Here is a 14,938-nt window from a genome sequence, read left to right as displayed (position 1 = left end):
TATGGTGCACGGAATGGTGGTTTCTACTATGTCCCTAGCAGGTATGATCTCCTCTCCAGAAACCAGGACCTCTATCTTAGTGAAACTCTGAAAGTGAGTTCCTGGGAGTGTTAACAGTAGGGAACCCTCTGCTTCACCCCTTGGATCTCACAATGATGTATGTTAGACAAACGGGGATCCCACACCACGTTATCAGGCATTGGTTTGGTGTTAAGTGCATATGCTGAATTCTGAGGGCAGTATTCCAACCCCTCACAGTGTTGACTTCTAGCTACTCCCTCATTTGAGCTTTTAGCAGGCCTTTTCTGTCTTCTATCGGCTGATTGCTTAAGGGTGGAAGGTTACTTGGTAAGAATCAGTGAATTCCGAAGTCATGGGAAATTTTTACATATCCTTTGCCCTCGAATAGGTAACATGTCCTTGGTCATGTTCATGGGATATTATGTAAATGTATCTGTGAGTCTGAAAATCCTTAAATGTTGGTATAGGTAAAGGCAGTGTGGAGACAGAAGGAAAAAAACTATATTTATAGCAAGAAGATACCTTTAAAAAGTTCACTAAAAAAAACAGAATTAAAAGATAATACATATCTTCCCATATTTTCTGAAGTAGCCTCATATTTATCATTTCTGATAAGGCTACCACTTTCAGGATGGAAGAGGTCTAATTAATCAACCTGCTGTCAGGTAGATGCTGTTATCTCAGGTACTGATGTCATAGTGAGTGCTGAGATATAGAATCTGCTACTGGCAGGTTGGACTCTCAGAAGCTGTGGATAGAACACTAGCATTTATGACAGGGAGCCCACATCACTGAGCCAGTGTTTAGCCTACATCTTTGCCACTATAGACACTTTGTGTGCCTATTGACACTTCACTGGGATATCGTTAAGCCAAACCATACAAACATAGTTCATCCTGATGATACGGATATTGAAACCTATTCTCTTGTAGGTGCTTCCTAATTGATGCTCATTCAATAGGTCTATTCACATGACTCCTTTCCAGACAACTTATTCAGCCTTTTTAATTTCCAGAACTTCATCAACAACCCAAGCATTTGCCACTGCCCCTGAATCACTGTATATCCATAATCCAGGATTCTTCTCTCTGTATACAAAGTTGACAACAAGGTTATTATTCAGGGCTTTGTCCACTGGCAGAAATTCCCTATGCTACTTACCTTTGAGACCATCATTGAGTTGGCTATGATGGTGACATGGATTGAATATTTGTCTCCTCCAAAGCTCATGTGGGAGCCTGATTCCCAGTGTGGCAGTGTTGAAAGATAGGATCTTTAAGAAGTGATTGGATCATGAAAACTATGTGGTCTATAATACATTCATGAAATAATGGATTAATGGTTTATAGGTTATCATGTGTTTGGACAGTGGATTTACAAGGAGAGCAAATGAGAACGCTAACACTTACACTTGCCATTCTTGCCACGTGATACTGGGAGTCTCACAATTCTCTGTACAGAGCTCCCACCAAGAACAAGGCCCTTACCAGATATGCTCCTTGACTTTGGACTTCCCAGCCTCTAAAACTGTAAGAAATAAGTTTATTCTCATTAACTACCCAGATTTAGATATTCAGTCATGAGCAAGTGAAAATGCACTAATACAGATGGGCAACTGTTCTTTTCAGTTCATGCCAATGTGTTATGATGCCTTGTCTGTAAACCAGACCGGGATCCTTTCCTGCTCTGTCAGTTGATCATAGAGTATTCCTTATGAGGCTATAGGTGTGAGTTGAGGGTGAAGCACTGATTTAACAGAAGTGGGTGATATTAGAATCAAAACCATCCATTTGTTCATGAATTACTCTGACCTTCTGATTCACTCAGGCCCACTTCATACAAATTCAGGCTGGTGTACCCTCCAGAACTTAAGACTTGCTGAATCCTATACTATCCAGTTTATAATAGGTAGTTCAGGTTGCAAAGTCTCCTGGTATCCCTGGTTAGTCACTCAGTATTTTTTGTACTTGCTATGTAATTGTGAATTGATTTTATCCTGTTTGTGAGGATCGAGAAGTTTGCATTCACCTAACTCCAAACTTTCTGTGATCATAAAAAATGTAAAATACAGTCATGTGTTGCTTAACAATGAGGATATCATTCTAAAAAATTTTTGTTAGGCGATTCTATCATTGTGCAAACCCATATAGAGTGTACATGCTATGAAACTTAAGTCCGGCTGCCCACAACCAAACAGAAGAAAAGACTCAAAAGTCAAATGTTGGTGGAAAGGGAAGGCATATTTATTTCAGTACTGAGGGGAAAGTAAGCTAATACATCTCAAAAGCTCAAGTTTACTAAAGGGTTTTTTAAGGGGAGAAGGGGAGGGGATGGAATGTGGAGGGAGTGAACTTCTTTCCAAAGCTCTTGCTGGCTGGCAGCTTCTGTTATCTCATAGCTGGGCCTGCAATTCCTTGTCAGTACTCAAGGTCAGCTTTTTGGAACTCTGCAAACCTCAAAGAAGAACTTAGTTTTGCAAGGTACTGATGAGCTTTCAACAGCCTTGTTTTTCTGCTTAGCAAGCAAGATAAGAAAGTCAGGGAATGAGAAGAAAGAGAGGAGGGGAAAAAAACTCTCAAAATTTCCTATAGCTCAGGTGGTTTTAGGTCCCAACATGGCTTCAGTCCTTCTCACTCCAACAATGTCCTCACTGTCAATAGTTCCTTCCATTCATATGGATCAAGGCAGCCAGCAACTCATCTCACTGCTTCCTGCTGGGTCAGGGGAAAGAAGAGGATAATCTGGAATAGAACTTTTTGACATGATGGTGGATCTAGCTTTTGGTACCTGGCTGGAGTGGCAAGGACCAAAGGCATTTGCTTATCTATTGTTTTCACAGTTGATTGGCAGCGGGAGATAGTACAGAGAATACAAAGCTTAATCATAAGGAAGAGAACAAAGATGCGGATGATTATAACAACAACAATTTGGAATGCAGATAATAATAAATTTTTTAACACCAAAAGTAGCCAACTAAATAAATCATTGAGAGGTCAGTGGGCTCCACCTCTTGTAACCATTTTGCATGAGCAAATATTTTATTTACTCAGGTCTTGACTCCCTTTGAGATATTAATGTAAGTGCAACAGGTGGTGTTTGCTAAGGCACAAACCCCTCCCTGCTCTGCTAGCAGAAAATCTAAAGCCTTGAGGTTGTCCAGTACTATCTGGGCTAGAGAGTTTAATGATGTCTGCTGGAGTGCTATGGCTCTGGCTGTGTCTTCCACTCTTTGACCCATGGTACTTGATAGATTCTGGATTATATCTCAATCAATCCACTCTCCCTATTGGGAAAGGTTATGCTAATAAAGTCTTGCCACCAGGTATACCGGTATTCTCCAGGAAGCAAGTCTCTCTTAACTCTATGTCAAGCACCATTGTATATTTCTTTTTGTATAGAGAAAGGGGCAGTGTAGCCTAAAAGGCAATATCCCTCAATTTTCCAGCTATTCAAGCACTTGTGAGCCCCACCCTGAGTTGATAAATCTGTTCCAATACCACAAACAGAGGTGTATCCTCTCAGGGTACATATCACACCTCCCAGGGTATTTCTGTGTAATTGGTCATTTATAGGTAGAAGTTTTAAAAATTGTATACAACCAAGGATCAGCCTTTTTGCAGTCTGGCCAGGTTCCAGCAGAGGCATGATGCCTTTCAACAGGAGGTTGCAGACATAACCTAGAATGATTTTTCTCTTTTGGACATTCACTTGTCAAATAGAGGAGTGATGAGGCCAGCAGTAGCAGAGCAAGTTTGCTGAAATGTGAGGATCTGCCTGCTCTGGACAATTCATCTAGGGGAAGTTTATGACTAAGATAGTTTAAAATAGGCAGGATCATTATTAAGCTGGGAACAGAGGAAATATTCATCTCTACTAACTGTACATGAAAAAGTCATGTTAGGAGGAGGCTGCTGTAAGAATACAGGGGCATTAGTGAAGTGGCTAAATTCCTCGTCCTTTCCTTGTTTTAATCCTTATTTTAACTTTACAGTTAAAATATGATTGCTTGTAAGAAATGTTTAAAGTTATGTTAAGGGTTAGCAGCTTTGACAGCTAAAAGCAGTTCTAAGCTCTGTGACTTTGCAGTTTGCCATCCTGTCAGCTCTTGCTCTTCCTGTATGGGTGAGAGACTGAGCTAAACCTCAGCCTGTCAACATTACCTGCATGGATGAGAAATGGAGTTGCTCTCTGGCCCACATTGCAGAAAGCCCCCTAGCAACATCCCCCACCTCCATGACCCAGTTTGCCCACCTGGTAAAGCCCTACCCAAAGCCCTTTACCCACCTTTAGCCACCTGGTGAAGACCCCAACTTAAATGACTCTGCCTGGATAGAGATGGAGAGCCAATAGGAAAGCTTGCTTGCTTGCTCAAGAAAGATATGTAACCCTAGTTCTCCCTGCATTCAGGTCTCAGGACTTTTGGAACAGTAGTTCCCCTGAGACCACCAGCGTAATAAATCATCTGACTTCATCTCTCTCAGTGCCTGCATTTCCTTTGGTGACTTCTGCAGTAACACTAGGAATTTCAGAAAATTCTACAATGGGTATTACCAAGGGCATGAATTGATCTTGAATTACACTTGGTAGTCAATGACATATCCAACAATCAGTTGTTTCCTGCATTTGCAAGGGTTTGTGAGAGCCTAACAGTGGTGTTGTGCTTCCAGGCAGAGGACGTTGCTGCAAGACACATAAAAAAGTATTTTACTCTTTGTTTTCTTGAAAAGATGGATTCTCATATATTTCACTTCTTGTTGAAAAGGCTCTTTACCAGTTTTGAGGTTATTTTCAGCACATAGCTGGCAGCCTTGAGTCACTCACTCAATAGCTCTGTGCAAATAGGGTCCCTTTCAATGTGGCTTCATTAAGACCAATAGAGCAGTGGGTACTTTCATGAGGTGTTTTACTGTGAGTGTTCAATTTCCATATCGAATTGGTGTCAGTGTTTGCAAAGCCCCAGTCTTTGGCACATTCCTCATTTTTCTCTGTATAATGAGGCTTAAATTCTGACAAGTCTACATATGGTTTTAGAGCTCCAGTGAGATGAGCCTCCTTTGCCTCTTTTGTGGCTTGTTAAGCAGCTTTGTCAGCAGCTTCATTTCCCTTGGTAGCTTGGGAACCATCTTTCTGATGTCCTGAGCAGTACATTACCACCAATTTGGCAGGAAGCCATCCTGCATCTAAATGAGTCAGTATCTCAGAGGCATACTAAAGTTTGAAAGGCTTTTGAGGGTTGAGAAGGCCTAAGGCAGGAGAAGTCATCAATTTTTCCTTCATGGTTTCAAATGCCTGCTGGCATTCTTTGGTCCAGTATAGAGGCTCAGTGTCTATCCCCTTTAATGGCTCATATAAGGGTTGCACTATTAGCCCACAGTTGGAAATCCAGATGCAACAAAATAGGGCGGTTCCCAAAACCCCTCTCAATTGTCTCCTATTGTTTGGGGACGTGGTAACTGCTATAGCTTGTTCTCTTTCAAGGAGAAGATTGCTTTTTCCCTTACTTAGTGAAAAACTTAGGTAGGTAACTTCCTCCTTCCAAATCTGGGCTTCTGAAAAGACTTTATATCCACATTGAGCCAAATGATTTAAAGTGATGATGGTGTTCTTTAAGCATTTATCATAGGTGGGGCTAACAATAAGCAAACCATGTACACAGTGTAATAAAATTCCTTCATCAAGCCAAAGGGTCTTAAGTCTCTAGCTACCACTTTGCCAAATCTTGTTGGAGAATTTCAAAATCCCTGAGGCAACACAGTCCAGCAATATTGAAAACAGTCTTTCGGTCAGGATCTTGCAATTTGAAGGCAAACAATAATTGTACCTCTTCTTCTACTGGTATTTATAAAAATGCATCCTGCCAATCCAAAACTGAAAACCAACCATAATCTCCCAGTATGGCCGTCAATAAAGTATAAAGACTTGCAAAAATGGGATGGATGCCTTTCACTATCTTATTTATAACTTTGAGATCTTGTGCAAAGAGATACTCATTAGTATGAGGTTTTTTCACTGGCAATATAAGCGTGTGCTATCGATTGAATGTCCCCACAAACTCACTGAGGCTTAATCCCCGCTGTAACTGTTGAGGGTGGAAAATCCTATTTTGCGTCCTTGAAGGAGTGATTAGATTGTGAGGACCATGCCCTAATGAATGGATGAATCCACGATGGTTTAATTGTGGTCACAAATGTGGTTCTGATGGCTTTAAAAGGAAAGCACATGAAAAGTTCTCTTTCTAGCTCCACTATCCACCATGTGAGACCCTGCATCACTGTCACCATCTACAAGGCTCTCACCAAATGTGTTCCCTAGAATTTTTCCTTTATGGTTTCAAATGCCTGCTGGAAAAATTTCTCAGTCTCCAAAACTGTAAGCAATAAATATTGCATCCTTACAAATTACCCAGTTCCAGGTATTTCTGTTATAAGCAAAAGAAATGGACTAATACATGAGGTTATAGAAAGAAGACAACAGCTTATGAAACACGAAGGAGTCCCTCACCAGACACCAATACTTCTGGCACCTTGATCTTGGGCTTCCCAGTCTTCAGGAGTTTGAGAAATAAGTATTTGTTGTTTATAAGCTACCCAGTTTATGGTATTTTGTTATAGCAGCCCAAATGGACTAAGGCAATGCCTATTTCAGACCAAATAAAATGATAAAGATACAGATATTCACACCTACATAAAGGATATAAAACCTGGTCAGAGTGTAAAGTGGGAGAGTGTTTTGTGAGAAAATCTTTGGAGAAATCCTTGTAGAGATGAGACTACCCCTCTCCACGAACTGTGTCTTTCTATGTGTTTGTGTGTGTGTAAAACAGAGTGGGCTTTTGTAGTGCTATTCTGAGAGCCTAGCATAAGACTCTCCAGATTGGTGGGACCAGGAGACTGAGTTCAAAAAAATCTAAGTGGGAAGATCCACTGGCTGACTTACTGGTAGAGTCAAGTGAGGGCTGCTGGTTGATATCAGCATACATTAACAGTATTCCTACATTAGTAGTATTCCTCATGACCAGAGATCCATGGGTGTTTCCCCTGGACTACAAAGGGGAGCCATAATGAGGCCTTCTAAGGACCAGTCCAACAGGTCACTTGGAAGGGTAGAGCATGTTGAAGGTAACCACTGGCTCTCTAAGGGCTAAGGTCACCAGTGATCAGACATTTCCTCTTATGTCAAGGATACTACAATTAGAAAGGACAAGGAGACAATCTTGAAAAGGTCTACAAAAAGGCCCTAAAAGGAAGAGAAATAGTTTGATATAATCCCATTTGTTTATTTTTCCTTTGGTTGCCCGTGCTTTTGGGGTTGTATTCATGAAGTCTGTGCCCAGTCCTATTTCCTGAAGTGTTTCTCCTATGTTTTCTTTAAGAAGTTTTATTGTCTCAGGGTGTATATTTAAATCCTTACTCCATTTTGAGTTGATTTTAGTATACGGTGAGAGGTATGGATCTAGTTTCATTCTCCTGCATATCAATATCCAGTTATCCCAGCACCACTTGCTGAAGAGGCAGTCCCTTCCCCAGTGATAGGCTTGGTGCCTTTGTCAAAGATCAGATGGCAGTAAGTGTGTGGGTTGATTTCTGGATTCTCTATTCTATTCCATTGGTCAGTGTTTTTATGCCAGTACCATACTGTTTTGGTTATTATAGCTTTGTAGTATAGCTTAAAGTCAGGTAGTGTTATGCCTCCAGCTTTATTTTTTTTGCTGAGCATTGCTTTGGCTATTCGTGGTCTTTTATTGTTCCATATAAATGTCTGAATAGATTTTTCCATTTCTGAGAAAAATGTCTTTGGAATTTTGATGGGGATTGCATTGAATTTGTATATCACTTTGGGTAGTATGGACATTTTCACTATGTTGATTATATCAAACTAAAAAGCTTCTGCACAGCAAAAGAAACAATTAAAAGAGTTAAAAGACAACCAACAGAGTGGGAGAAAATATTTGCAAAATATACATCTGACAAAGGGTTAATATCCAGAATATATAAGGAACTCACACAACTTTACAAGAAGAAAACAAGCAACCCAATTAAAAAATGGGCAAAAGAGTTAAGTAGGCATTTCTCTAAGGAAGATATCCAAATGGCCAACAGACATATGAAAAAATGCTCAACATCACTCAGCATCCGGGAAATGCAAATCAAAACCACATTGAGATACCATCTAACCCCAGTTAGGATGGCTAAAATCCAAAAGACTATAAACGATAAATGCTGGCAAGGCTGCGGAGAAAAAGGAACTCTCATACATTGTTGGTGGGACTGCAAAATGGTGCAGCCTCTATGGAAAATGGTATGGAGGTTCCTTAAACAATTGCAAATAGATCTACCATACGACCCAGCCATCCCACTGTTGGGAATATTCCCAGAGGAATGGAAATCATCAAGGCGAAGGTATACCTGTTCCCCAATGTTCATCGCAGCACTCTTTACAATAGCCAAGAGTTGGAACCAGCCCAAATGCCCATCATCAGATGAGTGGATACGGAAAATGTGGTACATCTACACAATGGAATACTACTCAGCTATAAAAACGAATGAAATACTGCCATTTGCAACAACATGGATGGACCTTGAGAGAATTATATTAAGTGAAACAAGTCAGGCACAGAAAGAGAAATACCACATGTTCTCACTTATTGGAGGGAGCTAAAAATTAATATATAAATTCACACACACACATACACACACACACACACAAACCGGGGGGGGGGGGGAAGAAGATATAACAACCACAATTATTTGAAGTTGATACAACAAGCAAACAGAAAGGACATTGTTGGGGGGGAGGGGGGAGGGAGAAGGGAGGGAGGTTTTGGTGATGGGGAGCAATAATCAGCTACAATGTATATCGACAAAATAAAATAAAAAAATAAAATAAAATAAAATAAAATATAAAAAAAAAAAAAAGGAAGAGAAATAAAAAGTGTTCAATATCTGCCAGGCCCAGAGACAGTAAGCCAGCTTGTTAAGACACCAGGTCAAGTAGGACTTTTCTATCCCCTGAATGATTCTCCCTCTCTTGTCCCCTCACCACAGACTCTGCTGTCTGCCTTTTTTCATTTTAGGCTCCTAGGCCTGAGCTGAAGGTGGGCGGTTGGTGAAGTTTTGATACTTTGATTCATATAGATTGGACATTTAATTTCTATTTGAAGCCTTGTCTAAAATCTAGTACAATTAGTTCTTTCTGTTATTCTTGTGAAGAATATTCATGAAGTTTTGTGAAATTTCATTCAGACATAGATAAAAAGTTTCTCCTACCACATTAAGTTTGAAGGAACAACAAGAGACAAAAATTAGTTTTATTTTTATTAAGTCTTTCTTACTTAAGAAACAATTACACTTAAACATAGCCTTCATAGGACTTGACCCAAGTGGTTTAAGGACAGAATTGTAAGACATAATGTAAAAAAATTTGTAAGGATTTACCTGGAAATGGTGTAAAATAAATTTTCCTCTTGCGAATATGGTACTGAGAGCTTTGACCAATGTCATTTTGGGGATGTAAATGTTCACTTTACCACCACTTATCTATATGAGAATCACTGGGAATCTGGTGCAATATTATGACATTTTGTGTTCAGTTGAGGGAAATGATCATATATATATAAAGTGCATTATGATCTTTTTACATTAGCCTATATCACTTAAAATAGTACTTCTTGGTGCCAACATGATTGGACTCATAAGATCAGACATTGAATCAGTATGACAGTAACTAATTGTGAGATTGTGAGGTAGGGGGTGCATGTGCACTATACATATAGATTAGATTACCTTTAAAGTGAAAATACACAGTTTAAAATATTCTCACATAAAACTAAAAGTCCAAAGTTGAGAAACACTAGACCTGACTTTTTAATTAATGGGTATTTCCAAGAAATAAGAATTTTGAGTTTTGAGGTACTATGAGGAACAAAGAAAAAGCTTCCTCCATCATCCCCAGAACTCAAATAAACCTGACAGCAGAGGAAGCTAAGCTACTCTGGGTCAATAATATAGGAACAACCTGAAACTTTATTCCTCTCTGAAATATTCACATAATCAAAAGTGACTTACAATGTATGCAGAAGATAAAGTTCCTTCTAATCTACCTGGAGCAAATCAGCACATTTCTTTCACCTTTTCCTTCTCTTCAGGCATTAATCCTCATCCTCCCTTCTGCATATTCCAGCTGCCAACCCCTCTCATGGACTCTTTCCTCTCCTTTTAGAAAATCAATGCAAAAGATCTCAGAGGGCAGCTGGCTGGCTGATACTGCCTGTCACATCCAAATATAAGGATCCTCCCTTGTTCACCATTCACAGAATTTTGCGAGGTTTTCCAGTTAGATATCCTCAGTGAGGCAAGCTGAGGCACAGATTTCCAGAGTAGCATTTTCTGGGAGCATCCTTTCTAATTTTCAGGTTGGCAAGAAAATAATCCTAATTCTGTGAGTGTCCTCTTCTCTTATAGATTAGCTCTTATGAACTCATTCATAAGAGACTAGAATAAAATCTGGAAAAGGAGTTGGTGCACACACACACACACACACACACACGCACAATTATTCTTACATTTCTTTCTGAAGAGAAATGTGTACAGGAAGCAAATTTATCATCTGAAGATGACCAGATGTGCATAGAATTCAAGTAAGGCCCACCATACATTGGTCGAAATAATTATGATCTTTAAGCAATCATAGTCTAATGCAATCCTCTCAGAATAATAATATATATATATATATTTACACACACATATACACACATGTATGAGTAAACGAGTATACTTGCACATACACATTAGATATGCATACACACAAATATTTATCCACAGATGTCTTGATTGTCTGTTTCCTGACAAGATTATTTTATCTTTTTAGTCTGTGCAACAAAAACTAAACTGTTAAGGAAATATACATTAGAACCCTCATATATCATTGATCAACTAAAGTCATACTTTGTTACACCATAATTTTTTCATGGCATTTTTCATTTCTGCATTCCTCAGTGTATAGATCAGAGGGTGGAGTAAAGGTGTCCCAATTGTATAAAACACAGCCAACATCTTGTCCATTGGAAAGGTAGTTAGTGGGTGTGTGTATATAAATATATATGGACCAAAAAATATGACAACCACAATAATGTGGGAGGTGCATGTAGAAATGGGCTTTTCACATTCCTTCTGTGCTGTGGTTTCTCAGAGAGTATAAAAGGACAATATAGGAGATAAGCAGGATTATGAAACTCACCATGCATATGACCCCGCTATTGGACACAACTAGCAAATTTATCACATAAGTGTCCATACAAGCAAGTTTCAACAGGGGCTGCAAGTCACAGAAATAGTGATCAATCTCATTTGGGCCACAGAACGGCAATCTCAAAGCCAGGAAAATCTGTGCTGAAGAATGGATACAAGACCCCACCCAGGCCAGAATCACCAGCACACTACAGACACGCCGGCTCATGATGGCTGTGTATCGCAGGGGCTTACAAATGGCTGCATAGCGATCGAAGGCCATAAGGATGAGCACAAAGATCTCCATGCACCCAAAGAAGTGGGCTGCAAAGACCTGAGTCATGCACTCATTGTAGGAAATGGTCTTCTTCTGAGAAAGCGCATCCACAGTCAATCTAGGAGCTGTGGTTGTAGAGAAGCAAGCATCAGCAAAGGACAAGTAGAACAGGGAAAAGTACATGGGACTCCCAAGGGTCTAGCTTGTTTTAATAGTCACCACAATGAGAAAGTTCCCCAACAAAGTCGCAAGGTAAAGAATCAAGAAAATCACAAATATTGCTTCCTGCTTTCCATCATCATGGGTCAATCCAAGTAGAATGAATTCAGTTACACTGTTATTCATCACTGTGTTAGAGGCTGTAGATAGGATGCAGGTGACAAATGTTTAATCTGCAGAGAGAACAAGAAATGCCGTCTTGGGAAGATTAGTGGGCTGACCTCTGAATTCCTTGGTTCTGTTGCATGCTCTGTTACAATCTCTGTAAATCTGCAGATGCCTGGGCCTCTCCAAGATTTATCTGTTGATTCAGAAACTCACCAGATCATACCAAAGCTTTCATATTTGGGGAATAAAAAATAAATGCCCGTCAAAAATTTTGATTTCTATCAAGATTCTGAACTGCAGAACTTGTTCTTTCCTTGGAAAAGTGACTTAACCACTTTGAAATTTAGACTTTATTTATGAGAAATAAAAGGCCAATACTTACCCTACCTTATTCTGAATTTTCAAAAGAATTAGAAAAGATTATACACACACATATATACACACACTTTCACACATGCATTTTATGCATTACGCATCTTATCTCGATGATTTGCGATCTGAAAAACACTATTCCAATATAACTAATCACTGAAATTCTTGGAAAATTCTTCCTGAGAAAATCTTCTCAATTCAGTTTCTTCATTTTTGTATCCATTATCCCTGGCCCCATAGTAAGTTGGATGAACTATGCTTTACAAAAAATCTATTTTAACAATCTTTTGCCTGTGCCTCTGTGTCAAGATGTCAGCTTACCGATCGGCATGATGTAAACAATGTCTGGATAATACCATGGGTTGGGCATAATTGAAGGAAACTACCCTTTACCCTTTTTACCGCACTCTTAAATGTATCCCATAAGAATATTGAGCTTCTCTACCTATGAATATGACCTGTTATAAGATTTCTAATATTCCTATTTGTGGAGGATACCAACATTAATAAAGCAAATGTAATTTTACAAGGCCTAACTTTTTAAAATTGCAAATAGAAACGCCAAGCTTGGGAAAAGCAGAAAACTTTCCCAGGACTAAAGTCTCTGTTGTAGATAAAAAAAATTGTAACACAGCAAAAATGCCTGCTCTAAGGGCAGACGTCCTTGGTGAAGCTAAATCTAATGATGGGAAAGTCTTTAATTGTTTCTTCAAGTTTCTTAGGGAACTGAGTGTTGCCATATTGATTATCTCATTGCTCTTTTTGTAACCACCTGTGTTCCTTTTCTGTAATTTTCTTGCCTGGGCAATAAAAACTGAGAGAAAACCTCATTCTGGGTTATTTCCCAGGAATTCTTTCTCTCTTAAAGAAGTCATCTCCTGGAATTTACCCCTTCTGGGTTTCTCACTGCTCTGGAGAAATGGGCTTTGAATAATCCTCTGCCTCTCTGTCACCCTGGGAGAGGTGACACCGATTATCTAAGTAGTGTTTTTTTCATCATATATGCTCCTCTACATTTATGTCCTTAATTCCTCTGGATACTTTTTCTAAAAACGTTATTTTTAAAAAATTTCGTAATTTCAATGTACAACTTTATGATTTTTCTATTTTAAGTCCTTGTTGTAGCATATGTAGTTTACATAATTAAATCATCATATAAAAACTACCATTTTATAATCTGATTTTGAGTTAGGATTGTTATAACTACTATTTCCATGTTGTCATATTTTCTTTAGTTTAATTATCAATTTAATGCTGTGATAATGTATAAATTTTTATAAAATATTTATTTGACCATGTTTCCATTGATTCATTTATGTTGCTTCCAATTTTCACTCTCATAACAATTCTACAAACAACTTTAAAATAATTTCCCAAGTGTAATATTATTACCCAAATGCTAGATATTATCATTGTTATTGATAAGTATGAACATTTATTTTTCATATGGCAGTTTTACCTGTAGTTGTTTGAGGAACCTCCATACCATTTTCCATAATGGCTGCACCATTTTGCAGTCCCGCCAACAGAGTAGGAGGGTCCCCTTTCTCCACATCCTCACCAGTATTTGTTATTCTCTGTCTTTCTGATAATAGCCAGCCTAAATGGAGTGAGATGATATCTCAGTGTGGTTTTGATTTGCATTTCCTGGATGCTGAGTGATGTTTAGGATTTTTTCATGAGTCTGTTGGCCATTCATGTATCTTCCTTTGACAAATGCCTATTCAGCTCCTTTGCCCATTTTTTAATCTAGTTAGTTGGTTTTTTACTGTTAAGTTGTTTGAGTTCCATGTATATTCTGGATATTAATCCTTTGTCAGATGCATATTTTGCAAATATTTTCTCCCACTCTGTTGGTTGTCTTTTCACTCTCTTAATTGTTTCTTTTGTTGTGCAGAAGCTTTTTAGTTTGATATAATCTCATTTGTTTATTTTCCCTTTGGTTGCCTGTGCTTTGGGGGTCATATTCATAAAGTCTATGCCCAGTCCTACGTCCTGAAGTGTTTCCCCTATGTTTTCTTTTAGGAGTTTTATATCTTTGGGATGTATATTTAATTCTTTGATCTATTTTGAGTTGATTTGGGTATATGGAAAGAGGTACAGGTCTAGTTTCATTCTTCTACATATGGATGTCTAGTTTTCTCAGCGTCATTTATTGAAGAGGCAGTCTTTTCCCAGTGCATGTTCTCGATGCCTTTCCCAAAGATCAGATGACTGTAGGTATATGGGCTGATTGCTGGATTCTTTATTCTGCTCCATTGTGTTGTGTGTCTGTTTTTATGACAGTACTGCACTGTTTTGGTTACTATAGATTTGTAGTATAATTTGAAGTCAGGTAGTGTTATGCCCCCAGCTATTTTTGTGTATTGTTCAGGGTTCCTTTGGCTATTTGGGGTCTTTTGTTGCTCCATATGAATATTAGGATTGCCATATGACCCAGCTGTCCAACTGCTGGATATATACCTAAAGGGATGGAAATCATCATAGCAAAGGGACACATGCACTCCTATGTTTATTGCAGCTCTATTTACAATAGCCAAGAGTTGGAATGAGCCTACATGCCTATCATCAGACAAGTGGATAAGGAAAATGTGGTATATTTACACTATGGAGTACTACTCTGCTATAGAAAAAGAATGAAATACGGCATTTGCAGCAACATGGGTGAACACAGAGAAAATTATATTAAATGAAATAAGCCAGGCACAGAAGTACC

The 14,938-nt window shown here is 38.8% G+C and overlaps 1 pseudogene; it reads right to left on the bottom strand.

Moving 5' to 3' along the window:
* Positions 1-5,048: 5,048 nt before the first annotated feature.
* On the bottom strand, positions 5,049-11,868 carry LOC134391800 (olfactory receptor 4C11-like; annotated as a pseudogene).
* Between the last annotated feature and the right edge of the window lie 3,070 nt (positions 11,869-14,938).

This window comes from Cynocephalus volans, chromosome 12 (genome assembly GCF_027409185.1).
Source record: "Cynocephalus volans isolate mCynVol1 chromosome 12, mCynVol1.pri, whole genome shotgun sequence".
Lineage (NCBI taxonomy): Eukaryota > Metazoa > Chordata > Mammalia > Dermoptera > Cynocephalidae > Cynocephalus > Cynocephalus volans.
This window is presented reverse-complemented; position numbering and strand designations above follow the sequence as displayed.